The 26,270-nt window shown below is 43.2% G+C and overlaps 1 protein-coding gene across 2 annotated transcripts in view; it reads left to right on the top strand.

Annotated features, from left to right (window-relative positions):
* The window catches only part of TSNARE1 (t-SNARE domain containing 1), a 477,462-nt gene that overhangs the window by 65,369 nt on the left and 385,823 nt on the right, over positions 1 to 26,270 (top strand). The window contains exon 1 of one of the 2 annotated variants that reach the window (XM_064154391.1): positions 18,383 to 18,443. The exons of the other annotated variant lie outside the window; for it this stretch is intronic. The gene's annotated coding sequence lies outside the window, so the exon portion shown is untranslated. Of the gene's footprint in view, positions 1 to 18,382; positions 18,444 to 26,270 lie in introns of those variants that run through there. 2 annotated transcript variants of the gene reach the window in all.

Genomic DNA, 26,270 nt, shown 5'->3' with positions numbered 1-26,270 from the left:
TTGCTGCAAATGTTCTGAACTTTGGTATAAAATACAACCCTGTGTTTGTCTGAGAGCTCTAGGTCTGTTGACTTAAAGTAATTACACCCTTATTTTAATATATTATAGAATTACAGAGTGGTAGGGATTGGCAGGGACCTCCCAACCTCATCCAGTCCACCCCCACTGCTAAAGCTGGGTCTCCCAGAACAGGATGCCCAGAGTCATGTCCAGGTGGCTATAGAATCTCTGCCGAGAAGGAGACTCCACAGCCTTTTTGAATAGCACCAGTGCTCCAGAACCCTCAGAATAAAGACGTTTTTCCTCATGTTTAGGTGGAACCTCCTGCACTTTAATTTATACCAGTTGACACTTGCTCGATCACTGGGCAACACTGAAAAGGGTCTGGTCCCATCTCCTTGCTCTCCACACTTTATCTATTGCTGAGCATTGAGAAGATCTCCTCTCAAGCTGCTCTTCTCCAAGCTAAACAGTCTGAGGTATTTAAGGCTTTCCTTCTCACAGAGATGTTGAGTCCCTTCAGCATCTTTGTAGTCTTCCTTGATCTCTCTCCAGCTGTTCCTTGTCTCTCTTAACCTGGGTAGCCCAGAACTGGACACTGTACTCTGGCTATGACATCAATGAGGCAGAGTGTTAAATATGGATTGTCCCAGAAAATCTTTAGATAACACAAATAGCTTTATCAGTGGCTTTTGATCTCCTTCCTGAGCAGAGCTGTAAGCTGTAGGGCTGCTTTGCTTCTAAGTGCATGCAGTTGTATGAGCTTTTTAATCCAGCTGCTCAGATGGGAAACTATAAGGGTTTGTCCTTTATGGAAAGACATCAGTGAGCATGTGAAGAAGTTTGGAAAAGAGTTTCAGGTTTTGAGAGTATCCTCTCATTTTCCAGTTTGCAAGAGTGTGGCACTGTTGTGGGTTTTCTTGCTGTTAGTAAATTTTTAAACTCATTGGCAAAGTCTCATTTTCCTGTGTATCCTCAGCCAGCATCTTGGAGGTCTTGTAATGGAGGTTCTGATCAAGGCAGAGCTATTTCAGGTTATACTTTTGTGGTGTCATCTCCAGGTTCACATCTTTGTACTCTTCTTGTTGGATTAGCCCAGCTTAAGGGGAAAAAATGGATTGTAAGTAGTGTGTTAGTTCACCAGGTGCATGGTGATCAGCTGGTGTTTCAGCATGTCTTCACTACTGCCTAGCTGAAAGCCGCACTGTTGCAGCGTTGAAAAAAACCTGTTGTTGAAATGATGTCCTGGTTTGCTTGATCATAGAATCATTTCTGTTGGATAAGATCAAGTCAATGGCTTACCTAACACCACCATGGCCATTAAACCATGTCCCAAAGTGCTGTGTCTACACATTTCTTGAACACCCCCAGGGATGGTGATGACTCCACCTCCCTGGTCATCCTATTCCAATGTCTGACCAGAATGTTTTTAATTGGAAGTTACCTTTAAAGGTCATCTAGTCCAACCTTCCTGTGAGAATCCAATGTAAGAGAGAATAATAATGAGCAGTGTATGAGCACTTGGCCTTCATTTCCACAGCTTCAAGATGCCTCCCATGGGGTGAGGAAGAATAGTGGGACATCTGGCCCAGGGGAAAAACTAGGCATGATGTATGTAAAAGACTGAGCTATACTCACCTAAGTTATGCTAATGTGCTGTTTGTATGATGAGATAAAAGGAGTCACCACGAAGGTGACGAAACCTTTTTGGTTTTATGCTTTTGGTCCTCTGTCCTGCATGGGTGTTACACTTGCACTGGTCTGGAATAAAGAGCACCTGCTTCAGTCCAGAATGTGTTGTTGCATCTGTCAGATTCCTGGCAGCAACAAGTGGTGGAGAATGCAGTGACGACAGCAATGACACCTTCCTGCAGTCAGCAGGTATGTCTTTTAACTAGATCAGGTTGTGCAGAGCTCCATCCAACCTGTCCTTGAATGTTTCCAGCGATGAAAGGTGTACCACCTCTCTGGGCAACATGCTCATGTTGATCTCTTCCAAGTTTGTGAAGCATGTGGATCCGCTTCTTGTTGGCTGTGGGGAGCCTTACTGGTTCTTAGCCTGCAAGGAAGCTCCTTTCCTGACCTCTAAAGAAGCCCTTCCATTAGCCATTCACGATGCATAGTCTGACAAGGCATATTAAAAGCTACACAGAACTTTAATTGTTTTTTAAATACTGTAGCTCCTTGCCAGCCCTGCACTCAGTGTGAGGGAAGCAGCTCTTGGCAGTGGCAGATGAGGGCAGCTGTACTGCCTGCATGTCTGTGGCAAAATGCTATTTTATGAACTCCTTGCTTTTGGCTAGTGACGCTGTGTCCTACTCGAATTTAATTTTGCTCAGCCTCCATGATATGTTGAACTTGGTGCTGCTTGGCTCTGTCTTGGAGGTGTTTTATCTTCTCCAGCTGAAGAAGAATGGACTGAGTGAGGTGATTGGAAGTGCTGAAGGAGATAGAATCATAGAATGGTTTGTGTTGGAAGAAACTTTAAAGATCATCTAGTTCAAATGACCTCATGCCATGGGATGGGTCACCTTCCACTAGACCAGCTTGCTGAAGACTTCATCCAACCTGGCTTTGAGCAGCTCCAGGGAGGAAGCATCCACAGATGCTCAGATGCTCTGAGTTGTATGTATCGCTGGAGCACTTACAGTTGGACAACCAGGCATCTGCTTATTGTCTGAGTAAGCCAGGAGGGACTGCCCACTCCTTGTACCCCCTTCAAACAATGGCACAGTGCACAACTGCTTCTTGTCTCTAACTGCATAGCACAGCTTGGCCACTGCTGCCTCACAGCTGGGCACAACATAAATTTATATAGAGGAGGAAAGAACCAAACTCCTCTGGGAGGTCCAAGGCTGTGGATTTTTCTCTTTCTGAACAAATTTCTGGTTTGTAGACTTCTAGCCATTGTCTGGTCTTTCCTGTGTGCTCAGCAGAGATGTCTGGGCAGGAAACTTGTTTTTCTTGGCTCTTTGCCCAAAGCAATTCATGGGCCTCTAGGGTGTCTGGGAGAGAAAAGCTGGAAACTGCCATCTTAAGTTTCAGTGTCCAAAAGCTGGAGAAATGTAGTTGTTTTGGGACCAGTGTGATTATGTGCAAGCATGCTTTGGTACATCTCTTTTTGGAGCCCTACCTGAGACCTTTCTGCAGGACTTTTGGCTCTTTAGGTGAATCAAGGGATTGTTGCTATAGATGTACCATGCAGCTATACTCTTAGCTATATCAAACAGCTGATCACAGAATCACTATGGCTGGCAAAGACATCAAAGATCATGAAATCTAAAGGTATTAATTGGACATAGTTTGGAAATACTTACATTTAGCAGCAATTCAAGGCATGAGTTCTGAAATGCTGTGGAGAACTTGTGGTGGAAATGGAGTGACCACACAGATGAAAGGTTTTGGATTTTGTTCTTCTTGATCTGGATCTGTTCTTCTTTTGTATGTTGACTGCTCTGCTTAACATGACTGCTGATGTGAATGTTCTCTCTGGACTGTCATATTCAGTGTAGTGCACATGTTAATCCTGACTCTGGTCGTGATGTAAATAATGGTCTTGTGTTAAAAGCACATAGAAAAGCTGTTTTATGAGTGTGTTCTTTGGTATGAAGATCAAATTGGTACAAGATGCTGCTCATGTTTGCTCAAGTCATGCCATGAAGTCCCACTGCCAGACTGTGGAAGCTCATTTATGTTGTTTCCTCCCTCTTCCAGAACCTGCACAGGGCAACTTCAGAGGATCCTCTCTTACTTCATGAAACAGGGCTACAACTGGGATTGAGGGGTTTTTAGTGGTCGCATTTCTATAGGTTTGATCTCCCATCAGATTTCCTATCTGGGCTAATCAACATCCCTGTGTTTGGACTTGCCTGTGTTTGGACTTGGCCACAGACTTACCTGAGATGTCCATCAACAATTTGGCACGTTGAGATGCCCTTTATTGTCCTTTATTTTTAGGCCATAACTGTGTAGGAACTGAGCCATAATCACAATTCCTTGAAGTTTTAAGCAGCTATCTCATTCTTCTTGATCTCCTGTATGTGCTGTCACATCTTCCTGTCAGGAGCTTCCCTGCTGAATTGACGTTCCATGTTGCTACAAGATTTTCTAGTTGCCTTTCGGAACACCTTCTCCTCTTCTCCTCCCTTACCTTCTATTTGCATGACCTTACAGCTGTTTCTTTTTTTGCTGGCTTTTTTGGGAGCTTGGACTCTCCTTTGTTCTTCTTTTAAGTCCAGTTCACTCTGAGTAAGGCAGACCTAGAGGCAAAGTTGCTGTCACTTTCTGAAGTTTGTCCTTTGTGTCCTTCTACACATTTGTAAATGGTGGCTTTTTGCTGGCTCTGGGCTGTACGGTGAGCAGCAGAGCTGTCCTGTCTGCAGTTGTCCATGCAAACTCATCAGCATCTTGCTAGACCTGTGCTGGTGTCACTGCCCTGTTGAAAGTAACTTGGGAATGGCTGTGTAGACTGTAGGGTAGTACTTTGCTGGAGGATGTTTCCACACAGAGACAAATGGTGGAAATTCCTGTGTTAGTGGTGAATGTGGAGCATTGAAGAGAGGCAAGACCACCAACCAGTGTCTTTCAATTCTCCAGGGTGTTTTTTCTATTGGTCCACCTGGTGAGACTGAAGGAATTATTTTTTGTTATTTGATTGTCCGTTTTGGTGAGATTTGCCATAGAAAGGGGAACAGAGACCTGACTTGAGATATTTCCTATGAGGGCATCTGAAATAGATTTTTTCTGTTCCACATATCTCTTTCCTTACTCCTTTCTGGATTGTGATGGTTTGGGGGTTACCCCGCCCCCCCACACTTTTGTATTTGCCCCAGCTAACTCAGACGGACCCTGGGAATATAGATGAAGCAATTTATTTACAGCTAGCAGAATTTACAAGCAGCTATTTACAATATATACAGTTATATACAATTATATACAGTTATATACAAAGGATAAACAGTATAAAAGCACAACTCCCCTCCCAGAAACCTAAGTCCCCAGGAGGGGCTTTTAAACCACCCCAACACCTCCCCCGGCCCTCTCAACCTTACCCCAGTTCTCAGGAAGAAAAGAGGTGCAGCCAAGAGGTTAGGGAGCAAGGTTAGTAGGAGCAGGGTTAATGAGATGTGACCAGGTCTAAGGCAAAAGCAAGAGTGAGAAACAAAAATGGAGAATGTTTTCTTCTTCTTCCCAGAGTTCTCAGCGAGACTGTGAGAGAAGTTGACATCAATTGTTTTTCATTTCACTGCCCGTTATCTAGTTCTGTTACCAAAACATTCCAGCTTGCTTCAAACTAGCACAATCCACCCCTTGTCTACTTCGCTCAAAGTATCGCTGAGAATTATCCAATCTAATCTAAACCAATATTTACACTAAGACAATATATACAAGTTCAGTTCACACTTCAATCAGATGTAGGTGATTCAAAAGCTCAGAACAGGGACTCCCAGGTGATGTTGGGTTCGTGCTCACGTACTGTAGATTCTATTGTAGATTCTCTCAGTGTTGGGCGCCGATGTTACCTAGAACAGAAAACTCCTAACAGCTTGGATTTAAACTCTCTCAGCTAAAGTTAAATTTCTCTGTGGAATACACTGGATTTCACCATTCTCCTGCATTACCCAGTATGTATGACCAGGACCTTCAGCAGAAACCACCCCTCGGACAGGTTTCCCTTCGCCCGAAGGAGAAAATACCCAAACAGTTTTCCCTAACAGATTCTTCTCACGTACAACAGGAACTTTATCACCGTCTACTGTTTGGACCAAATCTGATTGTGCAGGTCCTGCTCTATTTACTGAACCTCTACTATTTACCAACCAAGTAGCTTCTGCTAAATGTTTGTCCCAGTTTTTCAGAGTTCCACCCCCCATGGCCTTTAGGGTGGTTTTCAGCAAACCATTGTAGCGTTCAATCTTCCCTGAAGCTGGTGCATAGTAGGGTATGTGATAGATCCATTCAATACCATGCTCTTTGGCCCAGTTTTTTACAAGATTGTTCTTGAAATGAGTACCATTGTCTGACTCAATTCTCTCTGGAGTTCCATGTCTCCACAAGATCTGTCTCTCCAAACCAACAATGGTGTTACGTGCAGTAGCATGTGGAACTGGATAGGTTTCCAACCATCCAGTGCTGGCTTCTACCATCGTTAGCACATACTGCTTGCCAGAACGAGATCGAGGTAAAGTGATGTAGTCAATCTGCCAGGCTTCACCATACCTGTACTTTGACCATCTCTCACCATACCATAAGGGCTTGATTCGCTTAGCCTGCTTAATAGCAGCACAAATGTCGCAGTCATAGATGACTTGGGTGATAGCGTCCATAGACAAGTCAATTGACCTATCACGAGCCCATCGGTATGTTCCATCTCTGCCTTGATGTCCAGATGAGTCATGGGCCCACCGAGCTAAGAACAGCTCACCTCGGTGTTTCCAATCAAGGTCAATGTCAAGTTCAGAGTTGGTATCAGCTTGAGCAATCTTAGCAGCTTGGTCTGCCTGCTGGTTATGTTGATGTTCCTCAGTAGCTCTGCTCTTAGGCATGTGTGCATCTACGTGTCGCACCTTCACTGGAGTTCTCTCCAGCCGTGCTTCAATGTCCTGCCATAGATCAGCACACCAAATAGGCTTTCCTTTCCTCTGCCAACCATTCTTCTTCCAGTCCTTTAGCCAACCCCATAGAGCATTGGCTACCATCCACGAGTCGGTGTAGAGGTAAAGGATAGGCCAATTCTCACGTTCAGCCACATCAAGAGCAAGTTGAACAGCTTTTACCTCAGCGAACTGACTGGATTCTCCTTCGCCATCTTTCGTTTCGGTAACTCTCCTGGTTGGACTCCAAACTGCAGACTTCCATATTCGCTTGTTCCCAACAAGACGACAGGAACCATCTGTGAACAAAGCATAGTTCTTTTCCTCATCAGAGAGATCACCATAGGGAGGAGCTTCCTCAGCACGAGTTATTTTCTCCTCTGGAGGTTTGGAACAGTCTGTGCCTTCCGGCCAGTTGGTGATCACCTCCACCAAACCAGGTCGGTCAAGATTACCCATTCGTGCTCGTTGGGTTATCAAAGCCATCCATTTAGACCAGGTTGCATCTGTGGCATGATGTGGTGATGAACCTTTGCCCTTGAACATCCAGTTCAGAACTGGCAGTCTAGGAGCTAAAAGCAATTGTGACTCAGTTCCAATCACTTCAGAAGCTGCTTTCACTCCCTCATAGGCTGCTAGAATCTCTTTCTCAGTTGCAGTGTAATTTGTCTCTGAACCTCTGTAACAACGTCCCCAGAAACCAAGTGGACGACCACGTGTCTCATTTGGAGCTCTCTGCCAGAGACTCCAAGTTGGACCATTGTCACTGGCAGCCGTGTACAGAATGTTTTTAATGTCCGGACCAGATCTCACAGGTCCCAGGCCCACTGCATGGACTACTTCTCGTTTAATTTGATCAAAGGCTGCTTGTTGTTCAGGTCCCCACTCAAAATTGTTTCTCTTACGAGTCACATCATGCAGAGGTTTGACAATCTGACTGAAACCAGGAATGTGTAGTCTCCAAAATCCCACCACACCAAGGAAAGAAAGTGTGTCCTTCTTACTGGTGGGAACTGCCATGGTAGAGACTTTGTTGATCACATCCTGAGGAATGTAACGGCGACCATCCTGCCACCGCACTCCCAGAAACTGAATTTCTCTGGCAGGTCCTTTGACCTTGTCTCTCTTAATGGCAAAACCTGCTTGCAACAGAATGTCAATGATTTTGTTACCTTTCTCGAAGACTTCCTCAGCAGTTTGGCCCCACGTTGGGCGCCAATTAAAAATGTGATGGTTTGGGGGTTACCCCGCCCCCCCACACTTTTGTATTTGCCCCAGCTAACTCAGACGGACCCTGGGAATATAGATGAAGCAATTTATTTACAGCTAGCAGAATTTACAAGCAGCTATTTACAATATATACAGTTATATACAATTATATACAGTTATATACAAAGGATAAACAGTATAAAAGCACAACTCCCCTCCCAGAAACCTAAGTCCCCAGGAGGGGCTTTTAAACCACCCCAACACCTCCCCCGGCCCTCTCAACCTTACCCCAGTTCTCAGGAAGAAAAGAGGTGCAGCCAAGAGGTTAGGGAGCAAGGTTAGTAGGAGCAGGGTTAATGAGATGTGACCAGGTCTAAGGCAAAAGCAAGAGTGAGAAACAAAATGGAGAATGTTTTCTTCTTCTTCCCAGAGTTCTCAGCGAGACTGTGAGAGAAGTTGACATCAATTGTTTTTCATTTCACTGCCCGTTATCTAGTTCTGTTACCAAAACATTCCAGCTTGCTTCAAACTAGCACATGGATGATTGGGCTGAAGGATGAATGGGTCACTGAGTACTGTGTGCTCCCAAGTCAGCAGTGAACTTGGAATAGTCCACTAACTTTGAGTATCTAACTCTGGGGTTAAATTCTTCCAGTGCTGGGACCCACACGTTTCACTGCAGTTGAGTGATGCTCTGACTCTTGGATGGTCCTTCAACTCTGATTCTGCTGTCACAGAGAAGGGGACAGCCTATAAAGCTGTCCCAGCTGCTCTAGATGGAGCCCAAGCATGTCAGAATAGTGCTCTTCCACCCAGGGAAAGCATGTCGGCCTCATGCTGCGTGCATGTGCTGTTGAGCGTCTCGCCTCTGCTGCTCTTCTGCAGAAATATTTTGTCCTTTTAAAAATTATTTGCCTTTTCTTTTTTTTTTTTCCCTTCTGTATTTGATGAACAATTTGTGGACTTCAGAAGTATTTGATGTGGTGATCAGATTTACTTCTGAAATAGAGCTTTTGTGTGTGAACAAGCCTGTGTTTGGCTAGTTGGATGGAATGCTTATCAAACCTCTGAAGTCTTTATAACTATCAAGCTGCTGTCCTCCCTTCACCCCAATTTCTCAGGTATGACAAGTTTGGAAGCTAGAAACTTCTCTAACTGCACAGCAGAGATGACACAGCAACTATACTTTTGGAAAATGAAGAAGAATTGGTGTGTTGCTGAGGGGAAAACCCTACACATGCTACATGAGTGAAGGAAATCCCATTGTTGTGGTGGCTCCCCCCCCCCCCCCCAGAAGCTATAGAATTTACTGCACTGTTAATGTGCTGAAAGAAAATGCTAATAAATTAGTCTTTGTAGCCAGTCATTCTTGTAATACAGAAATGGTCATATTTATGAGAGTGGTCAAACATGCAGTGGTGTCCAGAGATGTATGGAGGTGTTTACAAGAGACCATGATTTATCATGGTCCATTCCATTGCAGGCTGTAATGTGCATTCTAATTAGTGTAATGTACCCTGTAATAGCTGGGAAATAAATTTTACACTGAAGCTTTCAACCCCAAAACAGGATCTACTGCAGATTTCATGAAGATAAAGGGAGTGTGTGGAGAGAATCAGCTAATGTTATAAAGGCCTTCAGGTGTGTGTGTGGCCAGCATGTCTAGGAATGTGGTTGCTCCCCTTTGCTCAATATTGGTGAGACCACACCTTGAGTACTGCATTCAGTTTGGAAGACTCACTCCAAAAAGGAAAGTGAGGTGCTGGAATGTGTCCAGAGAAGAGCAGTTAAGCTGGTGAAAAGCTTTGAATGCAAGCCCTATGACGAATAGCTGAAGGAATTGGAATTGCTTAGTGTTCAGAAGAGGGAGCTGAGGGGAGACCTCAACGCCCTCTACAGTTACCATAAAGGAGATTGGAATGAGGTGGGGTTCAGTCTTTTCTTGCATGCAACCAGTGACAGGACAAGAGAAAATGGCATCAAGTTGTGCCAGGGGAGGTTCAGATTAGATATCAGGAAAAAAATCTTAACAGAAAGGGTTATGAGGCAGTGGAACAGGCTGACCAGGGAAGGTGGTGGAGTCATCATCCCTGGACATATTTAAGAGATGTGCAGACATGGTGTTAAAGGACCTGGTTTAGTGGTAGTACCTTAGCAGTAGTGGTGGAATTGTGAGCTCTAGGCAAGTAGTTGGACTTGATAATCTCAGAGTTTTCTTCTAACTCAACAGTTCTATGATTCTATGATAGATGAAGTCTGAAGGGGGTCTGAAGTTTCTGGGCAAAATGTTTGTTACCCTTGTCTTGGGCAACCCTTTCCTTCCAAGACACAGAACTTCCCCCCCACCCCATACAGGCTCATTCTTGCTCTATTATCCCAGGTAGGACTGAGAAGTGCTTATTAACTAATTAGCCAACTTCAAGTCCTCGCTTGCACCTTCTTTGTATGACTCTTTGTAGCACTTGGTAATTTTAGAGAGAGGGTGACTGAAGTTCATGTTTTGTGAGCATCTTCTAGTTTATAAACTCTATCGCAGCTGGTATTTAAGTGTACTAAACCCCAAAATATTCAGATAGGAATGGGTCTTAGCATGGACTTCTAGAATGTCATTGGCTGCATTGCTGAATTATAGAATCATTTCAGTTGGAAAAGAGATTTAAGATATCAAGTCTGACCCTTAACTATCTCTACCAAGTCTGGTGCTAAACCATGTCCTTTAGCACCAGAATGATACTGCCAAAATATGCATTTTTGTTTTTTTCAGTCTTGGAGGTCCTGTGGAACTGTTGAGTAGTAATGTTGCCTATTTATAGGCAGGAGACCTGGCTCCAAAAGGGCTTTCACTGTGAACTAATGTCAAGAAGGACTAAGCTGAGACTTCCAAACTTTGCTTCTGAACTTTCTGAACCCCTCTAAGTGCTTGGGGAAAAAGAATTTCCTGCTGTGTGGGATAGAATTTATTTCACTATATTTTATCTCTTGATCTAGCATAAAGCCTTTATTTATTTATTATTTTTATAAGGAGCTTCTATTATTCAGATTCTTTTTAGGGGAGGATTTAATTTTGGGGGCTAATGCTGTTTTGATTTTTTTCTTCTCTCACTCTCTGGCTTTAGCTCCATAGATTATGATTGGAGGTGAGGGAGTCAAACCAAAGCAAATATATTTTGTCTGTCAAACTTCCTCTTTGTAATACTCTTCTCCATGTAAAAGATGACACAAAATCAATCTCCCTGTTAGTGTCTTCATTCTGCTTGCGGCAGCCCTTGCTCAGTGATCATTATTTTTTGTTTGGTTGCATTTTATTCTTTAATGTGCTTTTGGATACATCATCAAATAGCAGTACTTGAGATGGAGGAGATCCTACTTCTGTTTGATGGTCTGAGTGCAGATGAGAATTCGGATGGCCTTTTTTCTAACCTTTTGTGATCATGTTGTACTGCTTTTTTTAGACAAGGATACCAGGGGAAGAAGGTGAGTGACAGTCAGGAATGAAGAACAAGGATATAATTGTATTGCAGAATGGGAGGAGGCTTCTGTGTTCTCTTTCCAGCAATAAATTTTGAAAGCTTCTTCCAAATATCCTTTAGTTTGTGCTCCAGTTCTGTTAACTTTTTTTCCCCCATCCTGCTGCTCTTCTTTCACCTTTTCAGATTGTCTGTCACCCTTATGATGGCTGTGAAAGCAGATGCATGGTTGTAAGTGAACCAAAAGTTGAATTCTTAAAACTACTGTTCCACTAATGTAATTACTTTTTTCCATGCTTTAATTCAATACAAGTTCTTTCATAATATATTTTTTTATTTTAATTGAGTTTTCAAGAACTTTTATAGCTGTAAAGTTTTTGAGTCTGGGGGGTAAAAAAAAAAAGTGTAGGTGCCATTGAGATTCTCACGTGAACTGAAGGAGATGATCTCTTCCAATACATTTTGTGGTCAAGATTTTGCACAACATTTGGTGACGTTTCCCCATTACATAATGAGCACTAAGTGTTAGGTACATGGTTTGAGATATTGATCTCTAAAGACTGAGGCAGATGATTTATATTTTCTTTCTTTTTGTCAAGAGACTATTGGGAAACTGATTGCTAATTGGATGATGAACAGGAGGACTCATAGCCAAAGCGAGTCCCATCAGGAAGAAGACACAGAGGTTGGTAATTTAACACCTGCTTGGTTTATCAGAAGGTCATTCTTCTCATGAAAGTCCAAACCAGTTAATTGTAACCTCAACCTCACTGCAGGACCTAAATCAGAATCTAAGTGTGAGTCATCAGAGTGTCAATGTGCTGGATGTTAATAGAAGTGTAGCAAACAGGTCAAAAACCTGCTCTTTCCCCTCTATTAGACACTTTTGAGGCTGTGTTTGGGCACAGCATCCAATTTTGGGTATCCCAGTAAACTAAACATGGTATGTTTAAGATCTGGAGGCCTCTAGTGGAAGCTACTGAGATGTCTGAAGCTGGAGCTGAAGACACATGAAAAGAGGTGGGAAGAATGGGGTGTATTCAGCCTGAAGAGAAAACAGCTGAAAGGAAACCTTATATTTGCCCTGCAGTTCACCATGACCCTATCTGAAGACTAGGGAAGGGACCTGGAGAGGGTGTGAGATCTCTATTCTTGGAAATACTCAACTGGACAAGGCCTGAGCAGTTGTAAGTGGTATTACTTCAAGGAGGAACAGATTTCCAGGTGTTACTTCCAACCTAAATTGTTTCTAACTGTAAGCTTTGTTTTATTGGCACAAGTGTCAGAAGAGTGCCTACCCCATGGAGTGAGTCCACAGAGATTTAGTCAAAGTTCAGTAGTAAATTACTGGTCTCCAGCACTGCTTTCATGGTGGCTGAGAAATTATCCTTCTTTCAATTCTTCCTTTAAGCCATTGAAGAAATTTCTTGAACAGCTACTCCCAGACTGGGAGTTTTGATTCTTTAAGTAGGAGTGGAAGCTGGGTGAAAATCTTGCTGTTGGGGTGATGAGACATCAGACAGAAGATGAATTATTAACACAAAAGAGATGTCTTCTGTAGTGTGATCCAGGAATTGATGATGTGCAGTAGTGTTCATCCTCTTGCTCCAAGACTTTTCCAGTCAAAATATATTTAGCACTGTCATCAGATGTGTCCCGTTGATCTTTTTGGCAAGTGCTGGTTGGATTTGAATTTGTAAATCTGAAAGCTTCTGGGGTGTTTCAGTCTTTTACCTTAACACGAAAGGTGATACCAGCTTCTTTAAAATGGCAAGTTAAACCGTAGAAGTTACCAGCTTTTTAAGACGTCTCAGCTCCTACAGAGACGAGCTGCTCTCTAAAGGTGTTACAACTCACTTCTGAAATGGGAAACCAGAAGATTTTCTTGAGGTTTCTCCCTTCCCCAGCAATGATTAATTGCTTCTGCTGTAACTAAATGGATTGAATGGCCTGACGTAAATCCAAACACGTGGGGACCTTTTCTTGCCTTTAATCATTTGCTGTCCACTGCTGGAAGGGAATAAATTATTATTGTTATTATAAAAGCTGCAATTCATCTTCCTGCAACCAAGCCTCATAGTCTTTTTATTTTGTTTTCCTTGAGACATAGTTTGGTGGTTTTGCTTTGTTTTGGGGCTATTTATGTCTACCAATATAAATGGAATTAAGAGTATTTGTGGAGGCACTGGAGCCATGCAGTTACTCCTTATTGCAATCTCTCTGCCATAACATCCTCATAGAAAAGCTTAGGAAGCGTAGGTTAGATGAGTGGACAGTAAGGTGGATTGAGAGCTGTCTGAAGGACACAGCTCAGATGGTTGTGATTGATGGTGCAAAGTCTAGTTGGAGGCCTTTAGCTAGTGATGTACCCTTAGGGTCAGTACTGAATCAAGTCTTGTTCAGCATACTCATCAGCATCATGGATGAATGGATGGCACAGCCCCTCAACTAGTTTGCTGATGAAACAAAATTGGGAGGAGTGGCTGACACACTGTCAGGCTCTGGTGCCATTCCAGCCTGTCCAGGTCTTGCTGAGTGCTGGGCAGAGAGGAACCTCATGAAGTTCGACATGGGAACAGAAGCATCTCTAAGGAAAGGCGGAGAGACCTGGGTCTGTTTAGCCTGAAGAAGGCTGAGAGAGGATCTTCTCAGTGCTTATGATTACCTACAGGGTGGGTTAAGAAAATGAGGTCAGGGGGCAAGGGACAACAGGCACAAACTGGAATACAGGACTTTCCATCTAAACATAACGGAAAACATCTTTCTATTAAGTATTCTGGAGGACTGGAACAGGCTGCCCAGAAAGGTTGTGGAGTCTCTTTCTCTGGAGAAACTCCAAAACTGCCTGGACATTGTTGCTTCTTGCCCAATACCTTGCAGCTGTAGGAAATAATGTGCCATGAAATCATGAACCTTGGAGAAAACAGGCACAAAACAGCTGTGAAGGGAAAGGAGGAAAAAAAAAAAAAACCACAAACAAGGAAGCAAATGAGGTCCAACAGGGACAAGTGTGGAGTCCTGTATCTGGGGAGCAGTAATAAACTGCACCAGTCCAGGCTGGGAGGTGATCTGCTGGAGAGCAGCCCCAAGGAGAGGGACCTGGGAGTGCTGGTGGATAACAAGTTATCCATGGCACAGCAATGTGCCCTTGTAGCCAAGAGGACTACTGGAATTCTGGGGTCTATTAAGAAGAGTGTGTCCAGCAGATCAAGAGAGGTTCTCCTCCCCCTCTACCCTGCCCTGGTAAGACCTCATCTTGAGTACTGTGTTCAGTTTTGGGGTCCCCAGTTTAAGAGGGATACGAATCTGCTGGAGAGGGTCCAAGGGAGGGCTACGAGGATGATTAGGAGACTGCAGGGCATGGCTGATGAGGAGAGGCTGAGAGACCTGGGGCCTTTTAGTCTGGAGAAGAGAAGACTGAGAGGGGATTTAACACATGTTTATAAATATCTGAGGGCTGGGGGTCAGGAGAGGGGGGACAGGCTCTGCTCACTTGCTTCCTACGATAGGACAGGAAGCAATGGGTGTAACTTGCAGCACAGGAGGTTCCACCTCAATACGAGGGGGAACTTCTTTACTGTAAGGGTCCCAGAGCACTGGCTCAAGCTCCCCAGAGAGGTTGTGGAGTCTCTTTCCCTAGAAACTTGCAAGGCCTGCCTGGGTACATTTTTCTGTGATCTGTGCTAGATAGTGTGGTCCTGCTGTGGCAGAGAGGGTAGGACTCAATGATCTCCTTGGGTCCCTTCCAACCCCTAATATCTGGTAATCCTGTGAAAGATGGCTCTTAGACTGTATTTGCTATGCAGTCAAGCCCACAAGAGAATTGCATATCTAAAGGCAGGAAATAAAGACATGTCCTGTTCCCTAGGGAAAAAGTAATTTCTGAACTTGTCTTTGGAGGCTATTATTAGCCTCACACTAACACTGATGTATCCTGTGCCCAAAGCCACAGCATGCAAACACTGCATCCATAGAAAGAGATATTTGCAGCTCTACAGCTCATAAAAGTACTGGGCCCATGCTCTGGTACCAGTATTATTAGAGAAAACTGCTGAGTAGCAAGTGAAGCTACAGAAAGGACTTGCACAGCACAAACTTGGAAAGAGCACAATAATCTAGCTTGGGGTGCTGAGGCCACAGAAATCACAGAAACATCCGGGTTGGTGATCCTCAGAGGTTTCACCAAGTCCAACCTATAACCCTACTCTACAAGATTCACCTTAAACCTTATTCTTCAGCACCACATCCAAACGACTTGTTAGTCCACAAGAATCCTGTGGAAACCAGTGTTAAAGGCTTCTGGAAAGTCTAGGTAAACAGTATCTGCAGCCTTCACTTTCCTCAAGCAGCTCCTCCTCCACCACCACCCCTCACCTGCCCAAAACAGTTCCTGTTTTTGTTCCCCCACTCTTCACCTATCCATAGCACCTCCTGCTCTCCCCCAAACCCTTACCTCCCCTAAGCAGCCCCTGCCCTCCCCTTTCACTCTGCCTAAACAGCTCTGCTCTACCAGCACCATTTTCATCCCTGCCCCAGAGCCTGGGGCAAGACCATCAAACAGCTAAAATACCACCCAGAAAAGCTCAGCTCCAACAAGGATACACATCCAGCACCCGTGCATGCTATTGCAGTGGACCTTGATGCTAACCCTAACTAAATGATCTTTCAGGGTCCCTTCCAGTTCCTAACAATCTGATTCTCCACCACATCTCACCTTCCTAATGCAGTTCCTGCTCCCTCATGCCCTTACCTGCTTACCTCTCACTTTGCCTGAAGAGCAGTTCTTCTCCACCTCCGTTTTTGCAGTCATCTCAGAGCCTGAAGCAAGAGCCTCAAACAGCTAAAATACCCTACAAAAGAAATCAGCTCCAGCAAGGACACACACCCAGCACCCGTGGATTATGTTGTACATTGCAATGGTTATTGAGCCTAACCCTAGCGAGCCGGGGGGCCACCAGGCCCCCCGGCCTTTGAAATCCTCCACCAATTCACCCAGTGCACACCATGGGCACTCACCAGGGACGCCAGGCGGAGGATCCCTTGGCCCACAATGGGCCTAACTTGGAGTTCCTAGTGTTGCTGGGGCAGAATATAAAGGGGAGTGGGCAAGGAGGGCAAAGTGGCCACACCTGGGGTGGGAGGAGACTCCAGTAGCCAGCTAATAGCAAATGGCATCACCTGGTGGCAACACATCTGATGTGTTACAATAGGAAATTAATTAAATGGTGATTAATTAATTACAAGCATAACAGATGATAGCAATATCTGTAATCAAAGGTGATTACATTATGCCCAGATCAAATAGCACAATGAAGATATGCATTTGAACAAATAATGCTGGCTAAAGCACATCATTTAATTTGTCTGCTGAATGGGGGCAGTGCAGTGACTGACAAAATATCCTCTGTGTTAAAAGAGGAGGTATTCAAATAAAGCCTGGATAAGGCACTTCGTGCCATGGTCTAGTTGATTGGACAGGGCTGGGTGATAGGTTGGATTGGATGATCTTGGAGGTCTCTTCCAACCTGCTTGATTCTATGACTCTATTCTATGACTATCTTGTGCATTCTGCTCCGAATGACTGTGCTTTAGCAGCAGGGGCTGGACTAGGTTATCTCTAGAGGTCCCTTTTGAATGATACCATTCTGTGAGGTTGATTGCAGTGGTTCTATTGAAAATGACCCAGAACAAAACAGCTCTATGTATACTTCCTTCTGCTCTTGAATATTTGATTTTTAAGCAGGGATTCCTCCTTTCCATTCCTCATATCACTCCTCTCGATGCATTGGTAAGAGCTGGTGTGAACACATAGGTATTTTGTCCTGATACGATATTTGGCAGAACTTTATTAGCCTTTTCAGTGTCATACTCCTGATATGAGCTGAGGATCAGAAGCTGGGTTATTTTAGGGGACTTATAAGACAAAATGTAAGCTGCTTCAGTTTCCTTTCTTCCTCTGTGTATGCACAGGCTACATTGTGGAAACTGCTGGAATTATCTCTCTTAACAATAGAGCCTTTCATTCTTTCCACACTGCAATATATATACAATCTGACTGCTGGGTTTATTACATTTTTGTAGCTGTCAATTTCTTCCAAAGATTAGGCTGGGAGGAAAAATGCCTTCAGAGTGAGATCTTTGAAGGTGTGAAAAGTCTCTGAGGAGAGGCACTGGAAGCACCTTGGCTTGAGTTATTGTGGAGAGAACAGCCCAGAGGGTGGTGAAATACCCACTGGAGGCACTGATGTCTTGGCAGTCTGGATGGGATGGATCAGCTCATGCTGGGGGGTCATCTTCTCCAGATGCAGATGCTTACAGGATGGATGAGTCCTGCTGGGAGGAGAATTATCTCTTGCCAATGAAGAATCCACAGCATCTTTTAGATGTGTTTCCTATAAAACAGCATAGGCCTCTGTGTGCTGCAGAATGCAGGGTGTGTTCCCTTTTACTGATGTCTTCTAAATGGTTAATTACTGATATTCTAGTGCTTGTTTACAAGATTCAATTACTTGCTCTCCAAAGAGACTTTATTGCAGCCTTTCAGTACTTGAAGGAATCTTAAAAGAAAGATGAGGACAGACTTTTTAGCAGAGTCTATAGTGATAGACTTGTCCTAACAAGTAGTGATAGTTTTGAACTGAGAGAGGAGGAATTCAGTCTGGATAAAAGGAATAAACTTTTTACAATGAAGGTGGTGAAACACTGGCCCAGGTTGCCTAGAGAGGTGATAGATGCCCTGTGCCTGGAAACATTCCAGGTCACATTGGATGAGGGGCTTAGCAACCCACTTTAGTTGAAGAACCTGCTGATTGCAGGAATGTTGGACTATATGACCCTTACAAGTTCCTTCCAACCCACTCCATTCTCAGATTCTGTGATTTGCCACATTTTTCTCTAACCCATTTCCAGCTGAGACAGACTTTGGTTGAAGCTCAGAGGTTTGCAGCAGAGCTGGTTTTGGGCAGTACATTCTTACCTCTTTCAGGCAAATGGGTTGGTGTTCAGGAATGTGGGCAATAAATGGTGCAGCAGCAGATTTAAAAGCTTGTTTCTATAAATGGTAAAGGTAAATTTAGCTTTTTTTTTTTTTTTTTTTTTTTTTTTTTTTTAAAGGTGATTCCAATGTAGATCCTGTTGAGGCTTGAGCTTTGTTTGTATGGGTGTATGAGTGCAGGTAAGGAGCCATGTCATTTCTAAAAAACTCAACAGCCCAGCTAAATATACTGTACAATATCTGGGACCTCTTCCTCTCTGTGCCAAAAACTTTTTTCCTCTTTATACATTGTTCCACTTCACCACAGAAGGCTTCCTTTTAGTCATGCAAGACCTTAATCCCTTATTGTCATATAGATGCGAGTCCTGGCTGGATCAACTCATCACCATATTTTGAGTTAATAAGTTGAGCCCCTTGCAGGTTATCACGTGGTGTTCTTCCAGAGACAGTCCTCCTTAACATCTAAAAAATGTTCATATTGCTTTTTGTGATTATTAAAGATCTGGGACACCATTTGCAAGAGTATGTCCCAAATGCTTTTTTTAAAACCTATCTTCCCCGCCAAAAAAAGTTGTCTAGCTTTCTGTATTATTTGATCTCTTATCTGATACCTTGACTGCAGAAAGTGCACTGCTGCACTTCAGTGATAACCTTATTCCTGTGTATGCAGAGCTGTATTGCCTTGGGTTTCTGTAGTGCCTTTCATTGTGGCATCTACAGCAGCTTTGCAAGAGTTCTGGGAAGTAGGTCAGTGTTATTCTCATTTATAATATGGAGGCTGAGTCCTCAGGTTTATCTCCAACTAATATTTTGTTGCTTGCAAGTAGTTCTGGCTGTGGACAAATTGCTGATTTCTTAGCTTCATTTTGCAGATCTTAACTCCCACCTCCTTTCTTCTGCGCGAACCTCTTCTGAGATCATAGAATCATTTTGCTTGGGAGAGACCTTCGAGATCATCAAGTCCAGTCATTAACTCAGCACTGCCAAATCCACCACTAAAGCATGTCACTAAGCAACATATCTACACATTGTTCAGATCCCTCCACCACTTCTCTAGGCAGCTTATTGCAAGGCTTGACAATCTTATTTTGGGAAGAAATTTTTCCTAATATCCAACCTAAACCTCCCATGGTGCAACCTAAAGCCATTTCCTCTTGTCCTATCACTTGTTACTTGAGAGAAGAGACCAATTCCTGCTTCATTCCAAACTCTTTTCAGTTTTGAAGAGCAATGAAGCCATGAAGGAAGCCTCAGCCTTCTTTTCTTCAGGCTACACAGCCCCAGTTCCCTTAGCCCCTCCTCATAAGACTTGTTCTCTAGATCCTTCACCAGCTTTGTTGCCCTTCTTTAAACACACTCTAGCACCTCTTGTAGTGTAGGGCCCAAGAATGAACTCAGTATTTGAGATATGTCCTTACCAGTGCTGGCTACAGGAGGACAATCACTGTCCTAGTCCTACTGCCCACACTATTGATGATCCAAGCCAGGATGCTGTTTGCCACTGTTGGGTCATATTCAAATGGCTGTCAGCCAACACCTTTAGATCCTTTTCTGCCAGGCAGTTTTCCAACCACCCTTCCCTAAACTTGGAGCGCTCCATGGAGTAGTCATGACTCAAGTGTAGGACCTGATCCTTGGCCTTGTTGAACCTCACACCACTGGCCTCTGCCTATTGATCCAGTCTCTATAGTTTCAGGATAATGGCCTACTGTCTATCAGCTGGTATCTGGTTTGTATGGTGGGCTTCTTTTTTGTTGTTCGCTATAAAATCCCTTCATTTGTGTCTCCAGGAACATTCAGCACTGCATAGAGTGGGAAGAAGAGTGTGAAAAATTATCTCAAATGCAGAAATTAAACTTGACCTTTCCTTGTATTTGTGTTTCTCTGCATTTCATAATTATGTTTTAAGTTCTTAGCGTTGCCTAGGAGAGCCTGATCCATTGGTTGGAGGCAAAGGAGAGCTTGTATTGGTCCCATTTAGAACTCATGCTCTTGTCAAATTCATTTAACAAAGTCTTCCAAAATTCAGTTTCAATGGTTTTCCCAGGAGCTTTCTTGTTCCATCCCTTTCACACCTTGAAGCACTCTTATCCTTTATAAGTGGTCTGCACTAAATTCAGCCTAGCTTCCATCTCTCTGTACACTCCCCTGCCCCTTTTCCCTCTCCTTTCCTTTGCATACTGCAAAAGTCTTCAGCAGAAGTACAAACCGGTTGCCTTTGCTTGGTTATCACTAACAAAATATTAGAAAATAACTCACTTCTGACAGATACCCTTTCAGAAGGATCAGTGTTATTATATTTCTCTTGAAACTGTGCCAGTGCTCTGACCCCTCCCAGAGTACAGGGTGCTTTATGATGCTAATGAATATGTGTAAGAAGGCTTGAGTTTTAAAGTTGAGGTTTTTGTTCACTCTGCACCAGTTTCTTGGAAGAAGAATCAGAGGGTAATACTTTTCTGCATTTAATACCTAGTTAGATGTTTTGAGGAATAGTTTTAAATGGTCCTTGAATAGGCAGATAGACTATTATGAATTCTGTAGCAGTTCAGACTCGGCAGAGTTGGGTAATTGTATCACGTTTTAAACTATGTTTGTGATGGTTTTGTAGACTCTTTTGGGCATATGCAAGAGCTGTCCACAGGAGTATCTACTTCTGTGGTTCTACTCTGTTTCCAAACTTTTCCACCTACTGTATGCTACTAATGACCCAGTTGATAGAAGCATAGAATGTTTTGGGTTGGAAGGGACCTTTACATGTTACCTAATCCAACCTCCCAGTAGTAAGCAGAGGCCACAGATCCACTAGATAAGGTTGCTTAGAGGCCTATCCAGTCTAACCTGGAATATGTCCAGGGATGTAACAGCTACCATCTCACTGAGCAAGCTGTTGTAGTTACCCCTGAAAGGGAAAGGAAGGATGTTTCTAAGGGTCCCATATCCATTTGATAGGAGAGATTTTGTTAGTTGAAAATGTCCAAATGAATTTAGGATGTAGATCATGCAAGTAGATCACCCATTTCACACCATCCTTGACATATATGACTCCAAGTCTGGCAACCAGAGAGGTCTGATTGGACTTTATATGTGATCTAGAGGAGCTACATGAAAGAAAGGACCTCTTGATGTAAAATTTTACATTTCAGATTGCTGGGCAGAAGGACATAGTGTTGTCGTGTCTCCAGTAAAAGACAAAATAGTCCATAGGGTGCAGGCCAAAAACCATAGCTGAAGTAGTTTGAAATGATGTAAGAAGCATCTAGTGCTCTCAGTAAAGTTTGTTATAGACCCCTGTTGTCTGTAAATAACTATATGGCACTGCTTGCAGCTAGGTTGGAAAGTTGGACCCCAAACGTGTTCCTGAGAAGCAATCCGCTTTCTTTTCTGGCCAAAAGACATCAATGTCTGTTCCATTTTTGGTCCATTTCTGCTGATTCTACAAGCAGTGATGATGTGTTGATTGCCAGAACATGTGCTTACTGTGGATTGCAAAGGTGTGACATCTACTGATGCATTAGAAGGTCCCAGTTAAGAAATAAAATGTGCTCTCTTTGGGTGTGCACACTAAAATCAGTCTTCTCTCTCTTTTTCCCCAAGATCCAAAAGCTTCAGACAACTAAAAAGTTGTTAAAGTACTGCAACTCTGTTCCTGAATTGAATGTTAAAGAACTAAATCTAGTTGCTTTTCAGAGCCACAGAATGGTGGAGGTTAGAAGGGACCGCTGGGAATCATCTAGTTTCCCCCCCTTGCTAAAGCAGAATTGCCTAGAGCAGGTTGCACAAAAACACATCTGGGTAGGTTTTGAAAGTCTCCAGAGAGGCAGAAAATCCTGGTCAAGGGCTCCATCACTCTCAAAGTAAAGAAGTTTTTCCTTATGTATAGGTGGAACTTCCTAGGTTTTAGTTTTTGTCTCTTGTACTGTCACTGGGCAGCACGGACAAGAGTCTGGTCCCATCGTCTTGCTGCCCCACCCTGTTTATCTCTTGCTGAGCTCTGAGGAGATTCTCAGGCTGCTTTCCCCCAAGCTAAAGACTCACAGATCTCTCAGCCTTTCCTCTTCACGGAGATGCTCCAGTCCCTTCAGCATCTTTGTAGCCTCCTAGTTGTTGTCTCTCTTTATCTTGCTGAGGGTCCACTCCATCCCTTTGTCCAGGTCTCTGATGAAGACACTGATCAATACTGGACCAAGTACTCACTCCTGTAGAACACCTGTAGCTAAAGGCTTCCAAACAGACTCTGTAGCAAAGTTGTTGTTAGTGGTGGTTCTGGAGTAGGACACAGCAGCATTGTAATAAGTTTACTATCTATAGCTAACCTGTTTGGAAAATTAAGGGATAAAAATAAAAAGGAGAAGCATCAAAATCTTCTGATCCTTTCCCTTCTTGGTGTGGAGTCACTATCTTGGGCCGTGAATGGTCCAGAGTGGTCTATCTCAGCAGCAATTCTCATAAAGCAATTTAATGACTGTAATAATGTATGTGTGAAGGTCAGCAGTGCTGCACTGGTAAGAATACAGACCATGCTGTTTAAAGGGCTATGAGATAGGAAGCAAGCTACAAGTCAGATTTATTTCTTTGAAAATACCCATCATCCTCACAGGCAGGAGAAGATGCCTGCAGAGAGCCTTGTCCATGGCACACTTGCCGTTTTAAAGACTTTGCACTCATTTCAAATAACATAATTCTATGCTATTGCTCTTAGGTAGTTCAAAAGTTTGGGGTTTTTTTTTTAATTTTTTTTTCTTAAGTCAATTAGCAGAATAAAAATGTCATGGCTATATATAGGCTGTGGGAGCTCAATGTTAGTTTTCAACAGGATGCTCTAAGAACACGGTGAAGGATGGAGCCACTGAAGGAGGAGGATGGATTCTTAGCTGCCTGATGGAAGTAGCCAAATTCAGCTTTTAACTATTATTTTTCACCATATTACATCATCATTCCCCCAAATTCAGTCATTCTCTTCTTAGTATGCTGTAAATTGTCACTTGACTTAAACAGGCATCCTCCTCGTGCTTGAGGAAAGGGGGAGATTGTGGAGTGTTTCAGAGCATGAATTCTCAGCCCAGGAGTGTCTGTCAGGAGGGAAATGGGTTTGGGGCTGGGCAGGTGATGCTTTTGTTACAGTATCATTGCTTTTTTATTCCTATGGCAAAACACTTATTCTTGCTGCTAAGCACATGGACTTCTAGCATCACAGGCACCTTCTGACATCATAGAGAGAAGGTTGAAGGCAAGTAGTGAAGATTAATTTCAAGCAGATCCTGCACTTAAAATGCTTTAATCTTACAAAATAGTTCCATATTTTTCTCTATTTAACCTTGAAACCTAAACTCCAGCTTTTCCTTGAGCCTAGTGTTTTCCTCTGTGGGTATTTAGAATCATAGAATTGTTTCAGTTGGAAAAAAATCTTTAAGATCATAGAGTCCAACCATTATCTAACTCTATCAAGTCTGATGCTAAACCATGTCCCTCAGCATTACATCTGCACATGTTTTAAACACCTCCAGGGATGCAGGTTCAATCACCTCCCTGGGGAGCCTGTTCCAGTGTTTGAGAGCCCTTTCAGTGGTTTCTTCTAATATCCAACCTAAACAACCCCTGTTGTAACCTGAGGCCATTTCCTGTCACCCTAATTAAACAACACTTTCTAGTGTCAGGTGGGTAGCATGGAAAATTTTACTTGATGCCTTGAGAGAAGGCCTTGTCTTGGTATGTCTTGACAGTTGTTGCCTTAAGAAGCAAATGTGGACAGGCATGGTGCAGCCTTGCAAGAATTTGTTAGTGATCAGTTAGGATTAGTCTCTCTGCAGTTGCAAACTGAATGTTGGGAGTGGGTGATTCATGAAAGAGATGCATGAGGGAGTATTGCTTATATAGAGAAGTTTTGATGCTTGTATGACTACTGGAAGCCTGTTGTGATATGGATTGAGATGGCTGGTCACAAACAAGCTAGAGATTGAAGCAGCAAGAGGTAAGCAGAGGACTGCCAAAATGATCAGAGGGATAGAATGCCTCCGCCGTGAATACAGTTTGAGATGGTTGGGGTTTTTCAGCCTGGAGAATAGAAGGCTCCAGGGAGAACTTATTGTAGCCTTTTAGTACTTAAGCATACAAGAAAGGTGGGGACGTTATTTTTTGTAGGACCTGTCATGTCACAAGGAGTGACAGTTTTATACTAAAATTAGGAGATTTAGACTAGGTGTGAGGATGAAATTTTTTACAATGAGGGTGGTGAAACAGTGACCCAGGTGGTAGGTGCCTCATCTCTGGAAACATTCCAGGCCAGGATGTTTGGGGCTTTGAGCAACCTGATGTATTTGAAGATTTCCATGTTAACTGCAAGGAGTTTGGACTTAGATGATCTTTAAAGGTCCTTTTCAACCCAAACCATTCTATAGTTCTATCATTGGCTGGGCACAGTAAGGTGAGGCCAGTTTCTGTGTTCACTTGAAGAGCTGATTTTGGGGTTTTGTCATTTTATTTTGAGTTTGAGCTTTTTTGAGAACTCTTCCTTGTGTCCCAAGCACCACACTTACTGGGCAGTATGGCTGCTGTGGGAATCTGCAGATGTGTGTTCACATCTGTAGATCCCTGTGACTGTGTGTTTGCAAGCTGAAACTTCATTTGTGCTGAAAATGTGGTTGTGAATCTGCATCTGTTCATGTAGTTTTGGGGAAGATTTTATTTGCTACTTGAAAAATAGATGATTTCTACTGAGGAAGTAAAACTGGTAATGGGTAGACTTTCTTGTAACTGGCACATCTTGGAGATGCAGCTCATGAACACTTCACCTCCTATTCCACTACCTCCCCCCCTTCCCCTAGTCCTTTTTTTTTTCCTTTGTTTTTTGGTGGGTGTTTGTTTGTTGGGGTTTTTTGTTTGCTTTTGTTTACTTGCTTGGTTGAGGGGTTTGTTTGTTTTGTTGTTTTTTTCCTTGTTTGTTTCTTATAGAGCTAAAAGTAGATGAATATAAACGTCCTGGAAATAAGTAAAGCAATTTGCTGGGAAATAGCCAGCTGTTACCCACAGCAGGCAGGATTAAAGTGCATCTGGCTTTTAGTCCCTCTCTGGTCTGCAAAATGATTCATTTCATCCCAAAGCAGATACCAGACATAAGGTGCTTTACTCCCATCAAAGGTTGCAGCCAGTGGAACGAAGCAAGAAAGCCAAGATTTAAACTAGCTGATGTTATTCACCTTCCCCTCTCATAGTCATAGGCTAATGTATTTTATGTTGTGTGGTGAGCAACAGGAGTTATTATGTGAATAACCATATGAAGGAAAGCTGAGAGAACTGAGTTTGTTCAGCCTTGAAAAAGAGGAGGCTTAGGGGAGACCTTATTGCCATGTACCAGTACATGAAGTGTGGCTACTAGGAGGATGGAGTCACATGGAAAAGACAAGGGGTAATTGGTACAAATTACTCCTGTGGAAATTCCAATTGCACTCCAGATGAAAATTTTTCACCCTGAGGACAGAGATTGGAACAATCTCCCAAGAGAAGTAGTGAATTCCCCTACACTGGACAATTTTAAGACTCAGTTTGACAGGATTCTGGGCCTTCTCATTTAAAGTACCTAGAAAGGTTGGAGCAGATGGTCCTTGGGGTCCCTTCCAACATGACATTCTGTGATTCTGTGAGATAGTTCCTTATTAGAAGGAGAAACATCCACCTAAAGGAGATGTGCTAATTCTGTTTCCATGTGGGACATGTTTGTGGCTATCCCAGTCCCACCAGATCAAACACATACACACAGAACCTCAACCAGACAACAAACAACTTGGGTTTCAGCTTGAAAGTCAAAGCAGGGTTTATCCACTCTCTAGGAAAAAAAAAATAATTGGCTGTATTTTGGATGTTTCTATGCATCAGCATCCTTCTCACCCCAGATATAATATTAAAGTGGGATTCAACTTCAAAGAGAAAGAAAAAACCCAAACAAACAAGCAACCCCCCCAAATATCCAAACCAAAACAAAATTATTTTCAGTTTGAATATTTAAGTGCTGTA

This window comes from Pogoniulus pusillus, chromosome 14 (genome assembly GCF_015220805.1).
Source record: "Pogoniulus pusillus isolate bPogPus1 chromosome 14, bPogPus1.pri, whole genome shotgun sequence".
Classification (NCBI taxonomy): domain Eukaryota; kingdom Metazoa; phylum Chordata; class Aves; order Piciformes; family Lybiidae; genus Pogoniulus; species Pogoniulus pusillus.
Note: the sequence above shows the minus strand (reverse complement) of the source record. Positions and strands in the feature narration are given on the sequence as shown.